We start from the raw sequence: 16,248 nt of genomic DNA, 5'->3' as shown, positions 1-16,248 counted from the left end.
AAACCCACTGAGATCAATGGAATGACTCCCTTTGACCTCACTGGGCTTTGAATCAGGCCCTAACTGGAATGAGTGAGGATTGGATCATCAAGGCATCTTCCCAGTGCCAGTTATTTCAGCTTTCTTCTTGGGTGACAAGGTTTTAAGGGGGAAGTGTGGAGTAAAACTGAAAAGCAAGTCCAGATGGTCAGGAAACCCCAAGAAAATTTCACAGGAGGAAAAAAAATACAGTAAAGAAAATTCTTGCCTTGGGAACAATATGTGACATAGGGAATGTTATGTATAGTTTGATTGTGAGCAGTTCAGGGCAGGGACTGTCTCTTCTGGACTGTGTGGACAGCTCCAAGCACATTGTGGCATAACTGGACCACAAATTAATAACAAGAATTTTAGCAAGAAGGTATGTCTGTGCTAAGTGCAGCCCTCACAGCCTGATTAGCATTCAGCCCAGAAACCTCTGTTCTAGTAATGGCCCCATGCTCCCTTGCACAGGCTACAGCCACAGGAAGGGAGTGGCAACTATGTTTCAAGCTGCAGAAATGTCTCATTCTCTCGAAGGATAGGGCTTAGCTGGCATACACACATGCAGGGAAGAAGTAAGTGATTCAGATTTCAGAGCCCCCCTGGCCAGAAGCGGAGCTAATCAAGGGGCTCCCCGGCGCCTTTTCAAGCATGTTATGCACAGAGGCTGCTCTAGGCATAGACAAGAAAGCAGTTGCCTAGGGCATCAAGTTCACAGCAAATACCGTGCAATGCAGGCTAACTGTCCGCATGTACCCTGAGGTACATCAATGGTGCCTTAATGCGCTTTGATCAAGTCCCCTTTTGAAACAGGACCAAAGTTCATTCACAAACTGTTAATGTGCATCAGGAGGCTGCACATGGTGTGCACCCTGAGCACATTCACACACTTTCAGAGGCCTCGGCATGGACCTTGTGGCTGGTGGGGGCTGGACCGGCAGGGAAGCCCAGCAGGAGCCCACAGCCCAACCTGGGCCCCGGCAGCCTGACCTGGATGAGAACGGAGGATGAGGTTCCCCACCCCCAGGGTAGGCAGTGACCAGGTAAGTGGCACCCACTGTTTCCAATCTGTCCTCTGCCTGCCTCAACTTTTGCACCTCCTGCCCCTCTCCGTTCCCTGTATCCTACCCCCAACCCATCTGCCCTGCCTGCTCCAGGTCTTGCCTCCATTTCTGCCCATGTCTTAACCTCCCTACCCTACCTCACCAGCTCCCCATTTATTTCCCACTTCACCTGCCCTCTAGTCTCTTGGGATCTCTCCCTTTCCCATCCACCTACCTCCCAGGGTCCTACCCCACCATGTCCTGCCCCCTTCTTTATCTGCCCCCAGAGTCCTAGCCCCCCATGCTATTAGCCCCCTTCTCTAGCATCCTGCCCCATCTACCCCCTCATGTCCTATCCCCCAACACCATCTGCCCCATGATTGGCTTCTTGCCTGCTATTTTCCTAGTCTCCCATCCGCTCCCATGTTCTATGCCCAACCCCTTAGTTCTCCACTGTGTCCTGAGCCCCACGCCATCTGTCCTGTGTCCTGGTCTTCCCTCCCAGTCCTGTCCCCATCCCCACCCTGTGCCCGGACTCCAGTACCCTTGTATTATTCCCCCCATTGCTCCATCCATTTATTGCATGTCCCCACCTTCCTATGTCAGGGATTCCCCCCCCCCCCCCCGCCCACCACCACTGGCCTGGTGCATCTCCCCCGTACTGTAGGGGTTTGCTGGGGATGTTGGGGGCAGAGCCCCATGCCATGAGCTCCAGGCCATGATGCTCTAGGGGATAACTCCCTAATGTGTGGCTGGGCTGGGCTGCTGGCTCCTTGCATGGGGGGAGGAAGCCTGTTTATGGAGGAACACGCTTCTATATTTGCTGCTCTATCACCCCAAAAGAGGAGTTGACCAGAAGGAGGGGTCAGCAATGTGTGGGGTGGTGTGTCACGCCTGTCTTCATGGGTCATCTCTTTTGAAATATGGGTGCTGTTTTAAAGGTCCCATACACCTTTGTGATGGATCCCGGATGGGAGGGGCGGTGTCATAATACACAGGCATGACAAGGTGTGTGAAATTAGCAAGCCAATAAGTATAGTTGAAGAGGGACCACCAATGATCCATTTCCACCGAGGTTACAAAACCTGGCACAGATGCCAACTTTCACGCAGTAAATAAGCATCCCGAGTTTCACAATAAGCCAAAAATCAAGCTAATCCCATTTCAAAATAAGGCCAAAACAAGCCAATCCCTAAGAACCCCAACACTCTAAGTGACTAGATCCCCCCGGCGTGCAGTCTGGGACTGTGGTAGGCCCGCTGTGCACCCCTGACTCTCTCCTCCCCTTGCCCCTGCTTGCCCCTTGCCCCTGCTTGCCAGGAGCCGATCAAAAAAAGGAAGCAACAAGCTACAACAAGCAACAAGCTACAAGCCAAACAAGCAACAAGCTAAAAACTAGCCAACAAGCAACTCACAAGCCAATTAAGCCAAAAACAAGCCCAATTTCTGCATTTTTTTTGCGGGTTTGGCATGTCTGAAACCTGGCCCTGCCACTGCCATCAGTGCCAAGGGCTATCTGTTAGGAGGCTCTTTGCATCTGCACTGTCACCCACCTTCCCATCCTCAAGCTGCCTGTAGCTTCCTGCTAGCACCCATAACCCACCTCAGGAGGAAGATTCTGCACTGCAGAGATGCTCAGACACTGCCATGCTGGGGACCATGTAAATATGTAGAAAGGCAAGTAGATAGATAGCTGCTCTGTGCAAGTTACTGACAGCATGCTTTGCTCTGAGCTTTTAGCAAGGATCATGTCATCTCGACTGCTCCACCCTTCCCACTTATCTGATCTGGAACACTGCTATGCCAGCATGCCCTACTTTGGCTTATCTGCATCCCTGTTTTTCTAATCTGGAACTGGAAGTGTCAGCCCCTTTCTGCTCATGGAAGGGAAAGGCTCCCCATAAAGCTCATGAGCTGTGGTTTGCCCTGAAAGTTGAGGAGCATGAATCCTTTACTATCACTTGTGTAAATCAGGTCAACAGTCATGTGCATGCTTCAAAAAGAAAAAAAAATTGAGGAAAGCTCCCATGAGATTCATAGAGGGGAAAATGGCAACTTATCTTCATTCCACTACATAAATTATCTGCTTCCTAATGCTGCCATGAGGCAAAAAAGAACCAGCCAAACATTACATCCTCATCAAATAAATATAGTGTCTGATTTGGCCTACCTGGGGCATTTTTTGCCTCATCTTATCCCTAGTCTGCATTTTTGACATGCTAGCGTGAAAGCCATGATAGATGCAAAAGATACTCCACCTCCGAAGATGGTGCATAACACCTAATGCAGAGTCAGAGTCAAAGGCCTGGTCTCCACTTAAAAGTCATGCCAGCACAGCTATGTCAGTTAGGAGTGTGAAAATATCACACCCCTGACAGACATACTTGTCCTGGCAAAAGCCCCAGTGCAGATGCACTTATATCAGCAAAAAACCTCCTTTCAATTATATAACTTATTTTGCTCAGTGCATCTCCGCTAGGAGGTTTTGCCGGTATAACTAAACCAGGCCAAATTCTTCTCTATTATGGCCCTGGTGAGTTGGCCTGACTGGAATTACTCTGGATTTACATGAGTGAACCTTAGAGCAGAAGTTGGCCTATTTCTAAGGAGATGGCTGGACATACCTATTTATAGAACCACACATGCTGTGCACTGTGTTTGCTAATGGAAAGGTCACAAAACAAATATTAGCAAAAGCAATCAAGAACGTCAAATGGAAATTCCCTCGAGGATGTGTCCCCTTACACCCCACAAATTCAGGTTGGCAACTTGTGACAGGTGCAATCTGGCTCCCATATGTCTCACACAAAGAGCATAGGAATACATATCCATTCTCCTTCCATCATTACAGAAAAATGTCAAAAGATTCACCTCTCAGCATGAAGACACTCAGAAACACAGAAGAAAAGCACTTGGCATCATCCCTGGAAAATACACACTGTGCTAAGGAGCCAAATGGATAGTGTAGTTTGTTAGCCACTGCTGAACACCAAGTGTTAGAGAGTCACGCATAATGGTCCCATACTTGGCTGCAGCCTGAGGGCTGCTCTAAATTACACTGTCTGGCAATGGCCCCAAGGGGTCATTACAGAAGGCAGGCTCTGGTCAGGCTGGAAATAAGACAGGGATAGCCTTTTTTGCAATCCACTTGCATTTCCACTGGTGGTGCCAGCTGAAAATGAAATTACTAATGACAGTTTTCAAAAGTTAACAAGAATTGTTTGAACTTCAAGCAGGTTTGGTTCATGTTCTGTTTGAGTTCTGGGTATAGATTTAGTTGGTTACTTCAGATGAACTAATTGGCCTGTGCCCGGTTCTGTTATGGTCCCATACTTCAGTGACGGACTGGCTATGGGATCAGTAAGTGTGTATGTTAATGAAGCCATACTGTATGAGTAGACAGCCTATTACCATGCATTTTTTTTCATTGTAAGAACATAAGGAGGGACATACAGGATCAGACCAAGGGTCCATCTAGCCCAGTATCCTGTCTTCCAACAATGGCCAATGCCAGGTGCCCCAGAGGGAATGAGCATTACAGGTAATCATCAAGTGATCCATCCCTGTCGTCCATTCCCAGCTTCTGGCAAACAGAGGCTGGGGACACCATTCCTGCCCATCCTGGCTAATAGCCATTGATGGACCTATCCTCCATGAATTTATCTAGTTCTTTTTTGAACTCTGTTATAGTCTTGGCTTTCACATCATCCTCTGGCAAGGCGTTCCAAAGGTTGACTGAGCGTTGTGTGAAAAAATACTTCCTTTTGTTTGTTTTAAAGCTGCTGCCTATTAATTTCATTTGGTGGCCCCTAATTCTTGTATTATGAGAAGGAGTAAATAACACTTCCTTATTTCATAGAATCATAGAATCATAGAATATCAGGGTTGGAAGGGACCTCAGGAGGTCATCTAGTCCAACCCCCTGCTCAAAGCAGGACCAATCCCCAATTAAATCATCCCAGACAGGGCTTTGTCAAGCCTGACCTTAAAAACTTCTAAGGAAGGAGATTCTATCACCTCCCTAGGTAATGCATTCCAGTGTTTCACCACCCTCCTAGTGAAAAAGTTTTTCCTAATATCCAACCTAAACCTCCCCCACTGCAACTTGAGACCATTACTCCTTGTCCTGTCATCTTCTACCAATGAGAATAGTCTAGAACCATCCTCTTTGGAACCACCTCTCAAGTAGTTGAAAGCAGCTATCAATTCCCCCCTCATTCTTCTCTTCTGCAGACTAAACAATCCCAGTTCCCTCAGCCTCTCCTCATAAGTCATGTGTTCCAGTCCCCTAATCATTTTTGTTGCCCTCCGCTGGACTCTTTCCAATTTTTCCACATCCTTCTTGTAGTGTGGGGCCCAAAACTGGACACAGTACTCCAGATGAGGCCTCACCAATGTTGAATAGAGGGGAACGATCACATCTCTCGATCTGCTGGCAATGCCCCTACGTATACATCCCAAAATGCCATTGGCCTTCTTGGCAACAAGGGTACACTGTTGACTGATATCCAGCTTCTCGTCCACTGTAACCCCTAGGTCCTTTTCTGCAGAACTGCTGCCGAGCCATTCGGTCCCTAGTCTGTAGCGATGCATAGGATTCTTCCGTCCTAAGTGCAGGACTCTACACTTGTCCTTGTTGAACCTCATCAGATTTCTTTTGGCCCAATCCTCTAACTTGTCTAGGTCCCTCTGTATCCTATCCCTACCCTCCAGCATATCTACCTCTCCTCCCAGTTTGGTGTCATCTGCAAACTTGCTAAGGGTGCAATCCACACCATCCTCCAGATCATTTATGAAGATATTGAACAAAACCGGCCCGAGGACTTTTTTTTACTTTCTCCACACCAGTCATGATTTTATAGACCTCTATCATATCCCCCCTTAGTTGTCTGTTTTCCAAGGTGAAAAGTCCCAGTCTTATTAATCTCTCCTCATACAGCAGCCATTCCATACCTCTAATCATTTTTGTTGCCCTGTTCTGAACCTTTTCCAGGTCCAATATATCTTTTTTGAGATGGGGTGACTATATCTGCAAGCAGTATTCAAGATGTGGGTGTACCATGGATTTATAGATCACTATGTACATTTACTATCAGGGTTCAGTTGTGCTTTTAAGGCACAGCCTTGAATTTGAGCAGTGTGGAGTGCATTGCCTTAGTGAAGAGCTGAGAAGCAGAATGGTTAAGTGGGGAAACTGAGGCACAGAGGGTTTGCAGGCCAGAGTGTGTATTTTGCAAAGTGGCACACAGTGGGTGTGATGCAGAATGGCACCACCCTAAATGGGTGTGTCAGGAGGGCTTTTGCTTCAGTCAGGAGGTACTGTTCCTTCCTCAGCTCACTAACACAAGGGGAAGCATGCAAACTGCATCACAGCTTGGGATGGTGCAACTGGCTCTCCGTGGCGTGTCTGGACAGCTCTGCAAGTCAGTATGGAGAAGTGTGTGGGTAGTCTGTGACCTGTCTTATCCTTGCCATTCTAATGGTGTTTTAAGAGGCACCACAAAGATTGCTTGTGTCCCAACTATGCATGGAAGCTTGAGGGAGGAGTAGGGTTTGTAAAGCTCCTTTTGCCCTTCCCCTCCCCATACAAACATGTAGGGATAGGGCCCTATCTTACTCTAAGAAACTTACTCAGTGATAACCAGGATGTGAGTAACGTAAGCAAGAAGAAAATCTCTCTCTCCCATCTCTCCCATCTGTGGTTAACCATTGTATAGTACTGAACTGAAAGCACCAAGAACTGAAGCCCTCTCTTTATTCACTAACCAAACAGAGCTTTATCATCATTAGCAGCAACAACAGAGAAAATGTCTCCCAGAAGGCCCTTTCCCACCTCCAGAGAATGGGCCACTTTTAGAAGTGGGAAGGTCGTTCAGGCTCTGGGCTAATCCCCTGTGAATGCTAACGTGGTTGAAAATTGGTGCCTATGCAGAAGCTGACATTTATGATGTGGGCACCTCTCTGCTGGGAACTAGACAGAGACCCCAGTTTATTTCACACAGATCACCGTACAGCAGTTCTGCTCTCACTGCTGCTGGATTTGAACCCATGGCTTTATTTTAGTAATAATGAGCTATATTAAAAAGAAATCTTTCTTGGGTATCCAGATTTTTTAATGTATAATTAGTGATGAGTTACAATAATAATAATAATAATTTGAGGTTCTCATAGGTCCTCGCAGTTACAGTGCTATAAAAATAAAAAAGTTTTATGATCATTACTGTTACTATTATTTTATTAAAGTATGAATAGAGGATCTAATACAAAAATAGGGTTTGCAGGCACTTTAACAGCACATATCCAGAAACGAAATCTATTTTTTTCTTAAAACATATCAGTCAAGATATTTTATTATAATCGTTAAAAATCATCTTTTTTTTCATGTCCTAGTTTACACTGACAGAAGCGGGTACAAACCAGGGGTGAATCTAGCTCACTGTGTAGTACAAGGGAAAAAACAGCAAACAATGAATATAGCGGCTACAGAGTTCAAATAGTCCTGTTCCCCATCTTATAACATCTGCATATGCTACATGCAGAATTCCATCAAGAGTAGCCTTCGTTTATTGTGAATCTTGCTTTTTTAATAGAAATGTGGGAAGATGATGGGACACAAGTAGGGCAAGACTAATTCCACATTTTAAATGTCATTCTGTCCATTATGTAATGCCCATTAACATGAGTTTTTGTGATATTAGAGTAATTAAGGGCCTGATCCAAAGCCAAATTATGTAAATGAAAAGGTTCCTATTGATTTCAGTGGGCTTTTGCTCAGGATCTGCTTTTGGGTGAAAATGCAGGGCCTGATGGAAAGCCCACAGAAATCAGTGGAAAGACCCCCATTGACTTCAAAGGACTTGGAATTGAGCCCGTAAAGCGCTAAACTCTGTCTTTGGAGACCTCAGGTGTATTGGAATGGGGTGCAACGGGGTTCTGTTGCACCCTGAATCCCTAGGCAGAACCTGGAATTCCAGCCAGAATTTCCGCTGGGGACTCCCACGCAATACTCACCAGCCTGGCAGTTCCATCACCCCTGAAGACGGTGCAGTGTGGTTCCATGCAGAGCCATCTATGTTGGTCAGTGTGGAGTGGCTGGCTATGGCTCCACTCCCATGGTATCTCTTACAGCCAACTGAGACCTACAGAAGTTCCAGGAGGGAGGAAAGCCTCTGCTTCCCAGCCATATTGTGTCTGCCCCTGTGCAGGGATGGAAAGAGAGGTGGGAAGAGGCTCTTTGCATGGCCCCAAAACAATAAGGCTGCCTTGCTTGTTACTGTCGGAGCAGCAGGTTCTTCTTTGAGTGCTTTCATATGTCCATTACGTTGAATGTGCGCATCTCATGTGCTGGTGCTGAAGAGGTTTCTCTAGCAGTACCTCTAAGGGCAGCCATGCCATAGGCGCTGACTCCGTGTGTGCTCCAGGGCTGGAGCACCCATGGGGAAAAATTAGTAGGTGCTCTGCACCCACCGGCAGCCAAGATCCCCACCCCACCTCACCTCCTCCTCCGCCTCCTCCTCTGGGCGCGCTGCGTCCCCGCTCCTCCCCCCTCCCTCCCAGTGCTTGCCGCCACCAAACAGCTGTAGCAAGCTCCGGGAGGGAGGGGGGAGGAGCGGGAATGTGGCGCGCTCAGGGGAGGAGGCGGGGAAGAGGCGGGGCCGGGGCAGGGATTTGAGGAAGGAGTCAAATAGGGGCAGGGAGGGGGCAGAGCAGGGGCGGGGACTTTGGGGAAGGGGTTGGAATGGCGGTAGGAGGTGGCGGGGCAGGGGTGGAGTTGGGGCGGGGCCAAGGGCAGATGAGGGTTGAGCACCCACCGGCGCCATGAGAAGTTGGAGCCTATGAGCCACCCCTGTGCTCTGGTGTCCCTCATACTTTAAGCCAAGGGTGTAAAGGGGCAGATCTGCCTTGTCCATCCCTCCAGTTCCTTCTATCCGTGGTCAATAGCTGGAGCATGTTGCCAGCTTGGTTCTTCGTTAACATGTTGCTATATTTAGTTCTTGTTAGTTAGTGGTACTCATTTTGGATCCTTGGACCCTCTTTCCTTCCGTTTTCTTTCTTTTAGAGAAGAATGCCTCAGGGACATCCTTATGGAGGCCAACTTCAGTACCACCTCAGTCTGTTAAAGGGAGTTCCAGACTCAGCGGTAGATAGAGACAGGAGGAGATTCCCCTTCACTGGTGCAGTCCTCGAAGAGATACAAGTGCTTGGAGCACCTTGAGCCTCTGAAGCCAAAGAAGAGGATGAATTCTGTTTTGTCAAAGTCCTCTGTGTGGGGACTCCTCAACTGCAGAGGCTAGATACTCTGGTGCTGAAGTTAGAGCGTGCCCTCTGGCCCGCTGCTCCCTGGGATTGCATCCCAGTGGCTTGATCAGGCTGTTGACTTTGGTTCCTGTGCCAAGTCTGGCTACTTCCTTGGCATAGGCAGTGGAGCTGTTAACCCTGCTTACAGCAAGGCAAAGGCCCAGGTGTGTACTAACCAACCCAGAGACCTACACAGCTGCGAACAATCTGCTGGGCCTCTTGGCCACTCTTACCCATCATTCAGACTGACAGTATCTTGCTGGAGCCTATGCAATGGATGCTTGAACAGCGGAGTGGGGAGCACATCTGAGAGCTCTGCAGACTCAGGGCTTGTGGTGCACTCAGGAGGCTGTGCTGCAGGTGAACATGTCAGAGTTATGGGCAATAACCAGAACCTGCCATCAGTTTGTGCCACATATACAGAGCTGGACTATCCAAATACTTCCTGACAACACCGCCACATGGGTGCTAAATCAAACCAAACAGCCTGTGAATGCAGTCAAGCTTTAGAACAGATTCTTTGACTCTCGTGGCAGCATGCTTTCTGGGGGTTCACACTCAATTAGCAGACTGAGCGAGCAAGTTGTTCAGCTTGGATCACAAATGATCTCTTGACATGACCATTCTAAGATCGGTATTTCAAGTAGGCTGAGTCCTATCGCCCTCCTTATGGACTGATTCACAACCCTTCAGAACAGGAAATCATCCCTTTTCTGTTCAAGGGCAGGTCACAGTCCTGGGTCCATCTCAGATGTGTTTCTCTTCCTCTTGGACAATGGCCTACTATAGGCCTATCCTCTGGTGCCACTGATTCCCAAGGTCATTTTCAAGCTGAAGCAAGAACGAAGCAAAGTTATACTCATTGTGCCAGCCTGGGCAAGGCAGCCTATGCAAGCTGTCCATCAGGGAACCTTTACCTCTGTCTTTACCTTTACCTCTTGCCTTTAGTCAAGAATCTGTGTTAGGAAGTGGGACATGGGTGATCTGACCTAGAGGTTAGAGATGGAGGCCGATCCAGTAGTTAGAGTTGGAGTGTGGCCTAGTGGGCAGAGCTGGGAACAGGAACCAGAAGACAAGCTAAGGGTCAGAGCTGGAATAAGGAACTGGGCAAAGGGCTCGGGTCTGGAGCAGACAGGAACTGGATAGGAAAAATGCTGGAGCAAGACTGAAAACAAGGCCGGCACAGGGATGATCACAGCTATGGGTATTACCATTGAGCAGTTAGCAACCTGCTGCTGCTGCTTCTGAGCTTAAATGCAGACCTGTAGGCTCCTTGCAGCCAACTGAGTGGGCTGGCCAATCAGATGATTCTGCCACAGCCCAGCTGGGCTTATTTGACTAGCCTGAGGGCTGAGCCGACTAGCCCCCGGCTCAGCTGAGGGAACTCAGGCCCCTAGTTCCTGACAATCTGAAATCCCAGCATCACGGGCAGGTGTAGCACCTGAACCATCAGTTCTTACACCTCATAGCTTGGTTTCTCAGTGGCTAAACTTGGAGGGGAGGCTCATTGTTCAAAAGCAGTCTAGAAAGTCCCATTTAATAATAGGAAACCATCCGCAAGTGTTATTTACCTTAGTATGTGGAAGCATTTCTCTATCTGGGTGCCTAGCCATGGTGTGTCTCCTATGCAATCTATGATTCAAAAGATTTTGCATTATTTGTTACACTTAAAAGAGTCAGATTTGGTAGTCATCAAAATGCACCTGGCCGCAGTAACAGCATTTCACTCCCCATGTTACAGATAGGACTGTATGCTTTAACCCTATGGTCACTAGGTACTTTAAAGGCCTAGAAACATTGTTCCCACCTATCAAAGTCCCTACTCCACAGTGGGATTTGAATTTAGTGTTATCAGCCCTTGTGAATCCCCCTTTCAAACTGTTGGCCTCCTGTTCATTGTGATGACTCTCAGCGAAGGCGGCCTTTCTAATAGCAAAAAGAAAAGGAGTACTTGTGGCACCTTAGAGACTAACCAATTTATTTGAGCATAAGCTTTCGTGAGCTACAGCTCACTTCATCGGATGCATAAAGAGGAAAATGCAGTGAGGATGTTTTATACACACAGACCATGAAAAAATGGGTGTTTATCACTTCAAAAGGTTTTCTCTCCCCCCACCCCACTCTCCTGCTGGTAATAGCTTATCTAAAGTGATCGTTCTCCTTACAATGTGTATGATAATCAAGGTGGGCCATTTCCAGCACAAATCCAGGGTTTAACAAGAACGTCTGAGGAACAGTGGTGGGGGGGGGGATAGGAAAAAACAAGGGGAAATAGGTTACCTTGCATAATGACTTAGCCACTCCCAGTCTCTATTCAAGCCTAAGTTAATTGTATCCAATTTGCAAATGAATTCCAATTCAGCAGTCTCTCTCTGGAGTCTGGTTTTGAAGTTTTTCTGTTGTAATATTGCAACTTTCATGTCTGTAATCGCGTGACCAGAGAGATTGAAGTGTTCTCCGACTGGTTTATGAATGTTATAATTCTTGACATCTGATTTGTGTCCATTTATTCTTTTACGTAGAGACTGTCCACTTTGACCAATGTACATGGCAGAGGAGCATTGCTGGCACATGATAGCATATATCACATTGGTAGATGTGCAGGTGAACGAGCCTCTGATAGTGTGGCTGATGTTATTAGGCCTTGTGATGGTGTCCCCTGAATAGATATGCGGGCACAGTTGGCAACGGGCTTTGTTGCAAGGATAGGTTCCTGGGTTAGTGGTTCTGTTGTGTGGTATGTAGTTGCTGGAGAGTATTTGCTTAGGTTGGGGGGCTGTCTGTAGGCAAGGACTGGACTGTCTCCCAAGGTCTGTGAGAGCGATGGGTCGTCCTTCAGGATAGGTTGTAGATCCTTGATAATGCGTTGGAGGGGTTTTAGTTGTGTGCTGAAGGTGACGGCTAGTGGCGTTCTGTTATTTTCTTTGTTGGGCCTGTCCTGTAGTAGATAACTTCTGGGTACTTTTCTGGCTCTGTCAATCTGTTTCTTCACTTCAGCAGGTGGGTATTGTAGTTGTAAGAATGCTTGATAGAGATCTTGTAGGCGTTTGTCTCTGTCTGAGGGATTGGAGCAAATGCGGTTGTATCGTAGAGCTTGGCTGTAGACAATGGACCGTGTGGTGTGGTCTGGGTGAAAGCTGGAGGCATGTAGGTAGGTATAGCGGTCAGTAGGTTTCCGGTATAGGGTGGTGTTTATGTGACCATCGCTTATTAGCACCGTAGTGCTAATAATAATAATAATAATAATAGCAATCAACTCTGCAAGGAGAGTAGGGGAGCTACATACACTGGTGATGGATCCTCCTTTTACTGTTTTTTACAAAGAGAAGGCACAGCTTAAGCCACAGCAAAAGTTTCTCTCCAAAGTAGTATCTGATTTCCACTTCAACCAATCTATATATTTACCAGTCTTCTCTCCAAAGCCACAAGCTCATGGAGATGAACAAAATGTCCACACTTTGGATGTTTGTTGATCCCAGACTTTTTATCTGGAAAGAGCAAAGCCCCTTTGGATATCTTTGAGCTATTTGTCTCTTACACAGAATGAATGAAAGGGCATCCTGTAATAGCCCAACAACTGTCCAGCTGCATTGCCATGTGTTACAAGATCCAGGGCTTCCTGGCTCCTGAAAAGCTCTCTGCACTTTCAGCCAGAGTGCACACAGCCTCCATGGCATTTGTGCGAAATGTCGGTTTAGTGGACATCTGCGAGCAGCCACATGGTCTTCAGTTCACACTTTTGCTAGACACTGAGTGATTACTACCACATCAAGAGAAGACACTAATGTGGGGAAATCAGTTCTTCAGCCCCTCTTCCGATGAGACTCCTAGCCCCACTTCCATTGAAATCTTCATGGGAGTCACCTAGTGTAATGGACATATGCAATCATTCAAACAAGAAAGAAGGGTTACTCACCTTTTTGAAAGTGTTGTTCTTTGAGATGTGTTGCATATATTCATTGAACAACCCACCCTCCATCCCCAACGCATCGGATTCTATCATCTAAGAATCATAGAATCATAGAATCATAGAATATCAGGGTTGGAAGGGACCCCAGAAGGTCATCTAGTCCAACCCCCTGCTCAAAGCAGGACCAATTCCCAGTTAAATCATCCCAGCCAGGGCTTTGTCAAGCCTGACCTTAAAAACCTCTAAGGAAGGAGATTCTACCACCTCCCTAGGTAACGCATTCCAGTGTTTCACCACCCTCTTAGTGAAAAAGTTTTTCCTAATATCCAATCTAAACCTCCCCCATTGCAACTTGAGACCATTACTCCTCGTTCTGTCATCTGCTACCATTGAGAACAGTCTAGAGCCATCCTCTTTGGAACCCCCTTTCAGGTAGTTGAAAGCAGCTATCAAATCCCCCCTCATTCTTCTCTTCTGCAGACTAAACAATCCCAGCTCCCTCAGCCTCTCTTCATAAGTCATGTGCTCTAGACCCCTAATAATTTTTGTTGCCCTTCGCTGGACTCTCTCCAATTTATCCACATACTTCTTGTAGTGGGGGGCCCAAAACTGGACACAGTACTCCAGATGAGGCCTCACCAGTGTCGAATAGAGGGGAACGATCACATCCCTCGATCTGCTCGCTATGCCCCTACTTATACATCCCAAAATGCCATTGGCCTTCTTGGCAACAAGGGCACACTGCTGACTCATATCCAGCTTCTCGTCCACTGTCACCCCTAGGTCCTTTTCCGCAGAACTGCTGCCTAGCCATTCGGTCCCTAGTCTGTAGCGGTGCATTGGATTCTTCCATCCTAAGTGCAGGACCCTGCACTTATCCTTATTGAACCTCATCAGATTTCTTTTGGCCCAATCCTCCAATTTGTCTAGGTCCTTCTGTATCCTATCCCTCCCCTCCAGCGTATCTACCACTCCTCCCAGTTTAGTATCATCTGCAAATTTGCTGAGAGTGCAATCCACACCATCCTCCAGATCATTTATGAAGATATTGAACAAAACCGGCCCCAGGACCGACCCCTGGGGCACTCCACTTGACACCGGCTGCCAACTAGACATGGAGCCATTGATCACTACCCGTTGAGCCCGACAATCTAGCCAGCTTTCTACCCACCTTATAGTGCATTCATCTAGCCCATACTTCCTTAACTTGCTGACAAGAATACTGTGGGAGACCGTGTCAAAAGCTTTGCTGAAGTCAAGAAACAATACATCCACTGCTTTCCCTTCATCCACAGAACCAGTAATCTCATCATAAAAGGCGATTAGATTAGTCAGGCATGACCTTCCCTTGGTGAATCCATGCTGACTGTTCCTGATCACTTTCCTCTCATGTAAGTGCTTCAGGATTGATTCTTTGAGGACCTGCTCCATGATTTTTCCAGGGACTGAGGTGAGGCTGACTGGCCTGTAGTTCCCAGTGCGAAGGAACTGAGGGATGGCAAGGGTGGCTCCATCCCTTTATACCGTTGGCTTGGACACCAGAGCGCAGGCATGGCTGCCCCTATGGGTACCGCTAGGGAAATTCTCCAGCCCTGGTACATGAGATGTGCTCACATCTAGTGTAATGGACATGTGTAACACATCTAAAAGAGAGACAATTATAAGAAGGTGAGCAACCGTCCTTTCCCCAGCGACCTCAGCACTGACAGTGATAAAAATGCTCTTTTTCTACCTTAGCTGCAGTCACTGTGCAGCCTTCTCATATTTTCAAACCGTTTCAGGACTGCAATCTCAGATAAACTTCACAAGACAAGGGTGCTGCAAACCTGCGAACAGGTGATAAAATAGTCACACCATTTTTCAACTTAGTTGTTTAAGCAGATGAGCTGCTAAGGTCATGCTTCCCTTGGGTTGATGTTATGGATTGATTCCAGTCCAGACTTGCAGTGAGCACTATAATTATGTACTTTGGCAAGAAAACTCTTCAGAGGTCCCAGGCATCTTGCTGCGCACAAGGTGGACTTGATGCTCTTCATTCTGATAGGCTTGCAATGTAGAATAAGCCTAAAAATGAAAGCCTCCCAAAAAGCACATTACTAAATCAACAACAATGATATTTTGGATCTGTGAGAGGGAAGCCCAGGACCTTAATAGTGAACATTAGTAAGAGAAGAAAAAAGGAGAGAGGGACATGGATAGCCTGAGAATCAATAAGCCAAAAACATACCATGGAAATGCCTTTTTAGGGCAAAACTCTCCTCTTGGATCCACACAGCAGACTCCATGGTGCTCTCTGCACACATAGAACTCCCCATTGATGGCAGTGGAGTTTTGATGGATGAAGCAGAGCAGAATAGCCTTCAAGAAATACACTGTGTGTGGCTCGGGGAGGAGAATTTGGGTCTGATTCTCTAACAGTGTTCAGGAAGATGAAACAAAAAAAGCCTGGATTAAGCCTCCATTTATGTGTTCTTGGTTTAAAAGAACAGCAGAGAGAAGACAATGGGAGAGTGTGAATTACATTTCACCAAATCAACCCCACAGCCACCAAGACCTGAATATTTCATGTTGTTACTTACTGAAGTTTTATGATCTTGACCCCCAAATATTTGTAGTGGAGTTTTACTATATCTCAGTTTGACTACAAATAAAATCTACTGTATTTCATTTTCCTCCCATTGATTTTAACCAAACTGGCTTTACACTTACAAATCTGTATGAACCCAGGCTCCATTCTAACTCCACACACAGAGTGCATGAAATACATTTGACTTAGAGTGGCCATTTATGTATTTCACTTCCCAAGAGAGAGGTTAGCCATAAGAGTCTCTCACCTGTGTTACTCAACAATGGTTTTCTACCCCCGAAAAGTAGAGCAAGTGATGTGGCGTTTGACACCATCAAACAGATGAGGTGGAGTGGAGGCACGCAATGAAAGCAAGGTGCAAATATGAAGTAGGCAAACATTACAGCTTT

Source organism: Natator depressus, chromosome 3 (assembly GCF_965152275.1).
Source record: "Natator depressus isolate rNatDep1 chromosome 3, rNatDep2.hap1, whole genome shotgun sequence".
NCBI lineage: Eukaryota > Metazoa > Chordata > Testudines > Cheloniidae > Natator > Natator depressus.
This window is presented reverse-complemented; position numbering follows the sequence as displayed.